Source organism: Globicephala melas, chromosome 6 (genome assembly GCF_963455315.2).
Source record: "Globicephala melas chromosome 6, mGloMel1.2, whole genome shotgun sequence".
Lineage (NCBI taxonomy): Eukaryota > Metazoa > Chordata > Mammalia > Artiodactyla > Delphinidae > Globicephala > Globicephala melas.
The window spans coordinates 82,297,763-82,306,080 of NC_083319.1; the positions used below are offsets into that span (position 1 = coordinate 82,297,763).

General features: G+C 41.1%; 1 protein-coding gene across 6 annotated transcripts in view; it reads right to left on the reverse strand.

Moving 5' to 3' along the window:
- The window catches only part of GKAP1 (G kinase anchoring protein 1), an 81,031-nt gene extending 74,237 nt beyond the window's left edge, over positions 1-6,794 (reverse strand). For 2 of the 6 annotated variants that reach the window (XM_030832782.3, XM_030832781.3), the window contains exons 1-2: positions 6,572-6,793; positions 5,991-6,124 (exon numbers count right to left, since the gene is read on the reverse strand). The gene's annotated coding sequence lies outside the window, so the exon portion shown is untranslated. Of the gene's footprint in view, positions 1-5,990; positions 6,125-6,230; positions 6,319-6,571 lie in introns of those variants that run through there. The other 4 variants (XM_030832779.3, XM_060301082.2, XM_060301084.1 and 1 more) reach the window with 3 other exon arrangements.
- Positions 6,795-8,318: the final 1,524 nt, after the last annotated feature.

Below are 8,318 nucleotides of genomic sequence, written 5' to 3' on the forward strand. Positions count from 1 at the left end.
GCTGTACACCAGAAACTAACACAACATTGTAAATCAACTATACACCAATTAAAAAAAACTTTTTACAAAAAAGGTCCTCTAGTAGTATCTAACCCAAATCCTTTTTTACAGATGAGGCAACTGGTACTTAGACTGGTTAGGTCATTCTGCAAGTTACTGGCAAAGTCAGGACCTGAAACTAGATTTGCTGAACCTTACTCTGCAATTTCTAAGTAAGCAGCCTTGTAACTACTAGAAGACTAAGTACTCTCTCAATTCAAAAGAAACAGATTCTCTTAATAAGTTGTGAAACTGAGAAACTTGTTTATTTTGAAATGTATTGAGTACATAACTGAATAAACTATTAAGTTTTTTTAAAAAAAGGAACACTCCAAGTACCTAGCACTAAGATTAACAAAATGTTAACCCACCCCATGCCTCTCCCCAATAGCAACCCCCCAACTCCCACTCTGTCCAGAGATAATTATTATTCTGATTTGTTACTTATTACTTTGTTTTTCTTTATAGTTTTATCATGTCTGTCTTGAGCCACAGTGCTCATATCTGAACTAGCTACTGTTATTTCCACAATATCCTACTGTTTACACAGGTCCACCCTATTCATTGTGGGAAGGGACTGTGTGAAAGTGTGAATACTAAGAGGTGAGGATCACTGAGGTCCATTTTGAAAGCTAACCACACACTACAGTTTGCATGTTTTCAGGAGGGAACAAAAATGAGAAGCATACGTTCAATCTTCCATCTTAACCTAAGAATCTAGAAAATTATTTGGAAATCTTTCAATTTTTTGTTAAACAATGAAAAAAATCAAAAGAAGAACTGAGATTTGAAGATGTCATCTAATAGTTATGAAATCAAAGTATTTTTATCACAATACCACATTCATACCTACTGCTCCTATGTTCAGAAGCATACAGATTAAGATAAAATACCACACCATACAGAGATGACATCACACCATTAAAATTATGACGTATTTTTAGGCTTAAATCTTTCCCACAGACATGAGAATTAAGGCTTTGTAAGTTACTATAAGGAAGAAAATATTACAAAATGAAAAGGAAATTCCAGACTCAAAAATATTAAGGAAAACATTAATTCTGCTTCAACTTCAACATGCCATGTTAAAATCCTGTAAGTTTTAGTAGCTTTGACCACTTTAGGTACACTAATCCTACACAGTTGTTCTACAACTACTGTATTTAATTTTAACTGTCGCAACTATAAATTGCATATGATAGCTGTTCACAAATATTCACCGCCCCTCCCTGAAAGAGAATTGCGTATCACTCTCATGTTGAATGCAGGCTGGCCATGTGACTACCAGTGAAATATAAGCTTTAAAAAGCTTTAAAAGCCAGAACATGGTTCACCGTGTTCTCTTTTCTCTGCTTCTGTTATTGTGGAAGTGTATGCTGAGATGAAGCCTCCTAGAGTCAAGTCTGATGGAGTCTAAAACTACAATGAACAAAATCTCCTTACTAACCTGTAATGGATATGTAGCTTAAGCAAGAAAGCAACTTTGCTGCTTTAAGCTGCTGAGGTTTTCGGGTTGCTACTGCAATATAATCTAACCTTATCATCACTGATAGCTTACACAAATACATTTCCTCTCCATTTCAGGACTGATATCAAAACTGTGAATTTCATATTTGGATTGTTCTGCATGAGTGAAATGTTCACAGGTGTTCTAAATATCTCTCCAAAGCTCACAGAAATTTTTTTTCTTTGAAATGAAAAGAAAAGTTTTTAGGCATTGAGAATTTGTGGTTGAGCAGTCGGCCACTGAAGAGTCAGAGACCTAAAGATTATACCTAACAATGCATAAGGAAAACACCAATCTATCTGAAACCCTAGAATCACAGTAGAGACTATCTCTTATACAGTGGACACACACAACAAGCAATAAATATTTCCTGAATGAATGAAAAGAATAAAAGAAAGACAAAGTGAAAAGAAAGCATCAGAACAAATACTGTTAACTGAGAAAAGAATCAGTGATAAACACTCAAAATAATTATTTTTCTGAGGCAGCTACCTATGCTACATCTTAGCAATCCATGTGTTAAAATACTTTCTCTAACTAATGAAAGGGTAAATGGAAAGGGTAAATGCTCACCTCCAATGATACCTTGTTCGGTAAGGGGTACAGGTAGAATAGGAGAGTGGTAGCCACCTGCACTATACTCTACATAATAGTAAATACTAAAGGCCAAAAATAGCTCTACTCAGCAGCTGAGGGAGTAAGGAGATGGGACAACTGGAAGGGCTCATCATCTGTACTCAAGCTGTACTTAAAAAAAAAAAAAAGTAATAAACAGCCAACACATCAACTACCTCATTAGCCATGAGAGAAATCTGTATACTATGTCAAAAATCTATATACCATACACTAACCAGTTCTTCAGAGGTGGAAGAGGGGGGAAATGTAAATTTTAAATGAAAGAAGGGAATAAAAATATAAAAATAATCCCCAATTTGTAAATATGTGTATTATTTATTTACATACCAAAAGGAGGAAATGCATGGGACTACTCCTTTTCCTTTCTATAGTTTTCACTATTTCCCCAAATATTCTGTAACGACCATATTCCTTCTATAAGAAAAAACTCTCATCGTGAAAAGGAAAAATGGTCATCTATACCCAAATTCAAAAAAGAAAAACATAATGTAATCAAAGCAATACTGATTTTTCTGCCCTGTGTCAAAACTTAAAAAGGGCAACTACAGGTCAGAATTAACAATGACATGCCTCAGGTTCTTTTATGTTAGTGATTGAGAAGATAAATGACACAAAGCAATTGTCAAAGATTGATTATGGTGCATGTTTTTAAGAGAACATTGCCTTCATTAACAGATTTTTCAGAATTTGCAAAAAGATAATCATGTTATACAATCCAGGAATTCATTTGTAACTGCTTTAAAACCTTGAAGAGAAAAAGAGATAAATAAGCAGACCACAAAAACATGAGACTTTTAAAGATACTATTTCAGGGAAAGGCTAGGGTCAGTATTCTTGTGAGGCTACGGTTAGAGGTCTTGTGTCCTAAACTTCTGCATCTCCACCTACGGTCATACCTAAGAGATACTTGGATAAATAGATTCAGAGTTCTTCTCCCTCCCCCTGTTATTTTCCCTTTCTTTATGCATCACATGGTCTTTAAAATCCAGATACCTGAGTATATATAAATGCTCATTTATAAACATACACTTAAATAACAAGGACATAATTAAGATACACAAAACAAAAATACAGCGGACATCCACTAAGCTACCTACATTGGTCAGTCTATGAGTGCAGTGGCTAGTGCTCTATGTTAAACAGTTACAAATTACTAAAATACTACACAAATTAGGTTTTTAGTCCAGAAATTTAATGATTATTTTCTATGTTTCTCCCTCTTCCCTTTGAGTCTCCTTTTATTTTATTTATTTATTTATTTATATATTGGCCACACCCCGCAGCATATGGGATCTTAGTTCCCCAACCAGGGATCAAACCTGCAGAGTCTTAACCGCTGGACCACCAGGGAAATCCTGAGTCTCCTTTTAAAAAATAATTTAAAGGCTAATTTAAGTAGTTGAAGGAAGACAAAAGAAAATTTGAAAGATAATTTGAAAACAAATGTTTCAGGTCAAATGCATAAGAAACAAATAAGTTTACAAATATGCAGGCAGCTCATCACATATAAGTGCAACATTCTATAATTTCTTAATGAATCTATTAGTAAAAACTATTAATTCCTCTATACTTAAAATCGCAGCAAAATCAAATTATAGTGAAGTCTCCACTTTATATATACTCAATACTAGAAAAGCCAATTACTTATTAAATATTAGAGCATATGTTAGGGCTTTCTATAGCAACTGTCCTTCCTCAGATTTTGTACTCCAGCAAAACAAACTACTTAAAATTTCCTGACCACACATTTAGTTTTACTTGCTCAAATCTTTTTGCTGTGCCTTTTGCCTAAAATGCCCTCCATCTCTTCCACTTACAACTTGTATTTGTTCCTTAAAATCCTGCTCAGATGCTAGGATCTCTATAACGCTTTCTCTGACCTGCCTGTTTAATCATTCCCTCCTTTGTAATATTTCTGTAGTTTATATTTACTTTTATTACTGAATAGATTTAATTAAAATTATCTGTTTACTGTTGTGCCTAGCCCCTTATAATCCTGATTTCAACATTCTGAAAGGCAAGAGCTTCTTCTTTCCACCCCTAACAAAACCACAGGACCTGGCACACAGAAGATACATTTATTGAATTTGTTTTTTTAAAAAATATTTACATTCCCCAAGTACACAGCTATCTATGCATTCAAAGACAAGCTCTAAAATAGAATGGAGCTAAAGAAAATGCAAAGTGCACTAGAGATAATCCTCAATTCCCAGAATGCAAATGTGAGTTAACAGTGATTATTAGCAGTTCAAAGTTGCTTCATTATAAGGGCCATTCTACTAACTGATTATCACCACAACTAATTTTGTTTAGGAAACATATTTGTTTAGGAAACACAACTGGTTTCAAAGTATTGATTAAAAAGAACTAGGATACATGAGGAGCTTAAGTAAACTACTTTTTTAAATGAATAGCCTAAACTGCAAGCAGAAGGATTTATAAACAGCTGATTCTCTTGGGCTCCTCTACTAAGGTTCTGAGGACCAGTGCCACTGTGATGTAATCCCTTTAGACTATGATCTCTCTAAGGTCAAGAAAGATGGTAGGAGTAGCCATACCTCAGGTCCAGGGAACCACAATTAGGGCACTTCAAAACTGGTATATGTATAAGCTCCTCAATCAAGACCAAATATATCCCTTTTATAAAATGTAATGATAGTCATCTTCTATTAACACTATTGACCAGTAAGCCTGATGAAAAAAGAAGTGAATACCATGTAGATACCAACTAGTGTGGTCTCACTGAAATGTAGCTTAGATTAAAAAAAAACAAAAACCATAAAATGAAATGGCATTGAGTATGAATGACTTAATACCTGGTGAAATTTTTTATCATATTATTTCACGTCTGTTCCTCAAATAACACAACTACACAATATCTTTCACTTTGGCTTCTTATAAAGTAAGGTTCACAACCAGCAAGTGCCAAGAGCATACCAAAACTTTGCTCGCAACAAACTTAACGCAAACAAACCATATAAACTTAATGGGTATGCCCTAAATTCCATTTTTTTTCTTCATAGTTAAATACTGCCTCCCATCTCCAATCTGCATCACCTAATTTCTGTGGGTTGAAAAACCTAGGCAAAAAGTACAAGCAGGTACCGGTTGAGGACCTAAGGGATTCGCCTATAAATAAAGCACATGTATTTTCATTTGCCCCAGTGATCTCTTGGTCAACTTCTGGGTTCTTCACTCTTAAAGAGTGAAGCCACCTGATTATCTTATAGATAAGTTTGTTGTAACCATTTATGACAATATCTTCCATTAATTAGGATTTGACTGATGAGAACTTAAGTGTTATGAACCTGTTGAGAAAAAAAATCTAAGTTTCCACAGATTAAAGATTTAAAAAATTTTTAATTGCCACAAAGTTCAATATTCTTATGGCTGCAAGTCAAATTTGTTAAACTGATGATTCAGGTTACAATCACAAGCACGTTTACTACGTAAAGAAATAGTAATGAACAGTGCAGAGAAAATTTCACTGGCTTTTCAGTAGAGGAAAGACGATCTTTCATTAGTGCTTCTAATGAAAGCCATAGCACCTACTCAATTGTAGAATCTAGCTAAGGTAAGAATGAAAAATCTAAAACAAGGCGGAGAGAAAAGACAATTTAATAAGTCATTTTTTATCACTGTTCAATATCTACCAAGCACCCTAAGTGCTAGAGATGACAAAAATTCTGGAAGAGTGCTTGTTCCAAACAATAACTGCAAAAAACAAAATTCAAAACCCTTCTCCCTTTTACTCAATAGTTAGCGGAGAGGAGGAGAAGCACTTTACTCAAAAAGTAATTCACTATACCTCATTCACGAATGAAAGCCAAATTTCACCCACAGGCTGTTAACCAATGCTCCAAAACTTATTCGCGCAAAGTACATACAGAAGGAAACAGAGCTGGGCGAGACCTAACTCGGGCAGAGAAGCGGCTTCAAAACCTGAAAGGGAGAAAACAGCGAGTCAGGTCGAAGCTCCAGAAATTTCCGAGCGCCTGGCTCCCCGGGCGGGAGCGCGATGCCCGCGGCGGGGAGGGGGCGGCGGCACCTGTCACTCGACGGCCCAGACACCGCGGTCGACCCCGGCCCCGGCCCCCGCGGGGTCTCGGGAGCCGCAGGCGCCGCCCGGGCGCCTGGGCCTGAGGTCGGCGTGGGTCTCTCTCCGCCGCCCCCGAGACCAGAGCCGAGCGTCGGGGCCGCGGCCCTTCCCAAGGAGCGGCCCTCCCGCGCACTCTGCCCAGCGGCTCCGGACAGCGGGGCCCATCGCCTCAGGCCGAGTCCCCAACTGCCGAGACTGGGGCGCATGGAGCAGCGCGGCCGAGCCGCCACCACCGCCTCAGGGGCCCCGGAGCGGTCCCCCGCGAGGCGGCCCGCCCTCCGCGTACTCACCGGGCCTCCCCGGCCGCCGGCACGGCCCTCCTCTCCCTCCTCCCCCCGCCGCCGCCGCTCCGCGGCTCCTGGGGCGGCCGCACTGGGCGTTGGGACTGCGCTGGGTCAAGTGTCGGGGGGCAGGGGCGGGCTCGCTCCGGGCGGGGGTCGCACGGCGGACCCGCGAGCGGGCGCGGAGCACTAACGGGCCCCGGGGCGGCGGGCCGGGCGGACCGCGGCGGGGAGCGCGGCTGCGGGCTGCGGTGAGGGGCGGGGAAAACGCGGCCGCGAGCTGAGGGCGGGAGGGAAGTCCCGGCGGAGGGGGCGGCTTGAGAGCCGCGGGGCGGAGCGGGGGAGGGGCCTGACGCGCCCGCCGCCGCGCGCGGGGGTTTGTTTATTTTCTAGGTTGGTTGCTGCGCTGTCGCGTGGGTAGGGGTTCGCGGGTGACGTGAGCGCCCGGAGTTGGGGGAAAGGACCAGACCCACCTGCTGGAGAAGGGGAGCTACGGGGGCCGGGCAGGGTCCAAACGTCTCACGTAGGCGGCGGCGCCGCGGTCTTCGGGGTTACCGGGAAGAGAAGGGCTTACCCGGGGTAGGTGGAAGGACGGAGGCCTCCCGAGAGAATAGGACTCCAGGCTATTTCTCCGCAGTTCGGCGGCTTCACCTGAATCGCGGAGAGCAGTTAGAGAGCCCTGCAGTGGAAAAGGGCCAGTGGAACGTGGGGGCCCGAATTCCCAGCCCCTCCGGGCTCGACCTCCAGTTAGTGAAGTAGGGTTGGTCCTGCAAACAAGATTTGAATAGAAAGACTGCATCATTTCTCTGTAAGGAAAATAATGAACATTGCTCAGTTCTCTGTAGAGTTACAGCACTTTCACGTTACCTCCCTTCGTGCTACATCAGGTAGTAGGATTCTCATTTTGCAAGCCAAGTTAAGTGACTTACCCAAAGCCTCACATCTAATAAACGGCACAGCCGGAACACAGCTGTCCTGACTTCAAATTCTGTGCTGCTTACCGTTGTGTCACATTATCTTCCTAAATCACTTTGTTTCAACTAATAGTAGACGCCCCCATAGGTAAGACGCTGCAGGGTTACAGAGGGGAGTTAAAGCTGTTATCCTTGCCTTCAAAATAAGAAATAATACAAGGATAAAACAGTTAAAAGACAAACCATGACAGATGCCATGTGAAAAATACAGAGTACTGCAGAATATCAGAGAACTGCTCACACCTGTCTGGGGAATCAGGAAAGAAAGGCAGTCAGGAGGAGAAGGCATTTGGGATTGACCTTGAAGGAGATGGGGATGGTTTTACAGCAAGAAGAGACAGCATGAGAACATATATGAAAGTGAATCAATGGAAGTTGTGTTCAGGAAAAGCAAATGGTAAGGCTCTAGGGCATGTTGAGAAGTGGCAGACACAGAGGAGAATGGGGCCTGGGATGCCAAGTGGAAGAATTTGTATTCAAATCATTACTTAGTTTTTGTGGTTTAAAAGTTTGGGGGTTTAAAAACCTTGCTTTTCTTTCATCTCTCTGTGAATGGATACAGAAATGAGAGGTGGGAAAATGGTCAGATAGACTTGCCATAGGCCAGGTAAAAGGTAATGATAAATCTGAACTAAAGGTAAGGCAGGAGGAATTTAAAAGAGCTTGGCTAAAAGATGATGTGGAAGCAGAATCTACAGAATTTGGCATTTGATTAATTGGTTTTCCAGTAAGAGGGGATTGCTTGAGAACATACATGAAGGAGGAAGAGAAAAATTAAAGGT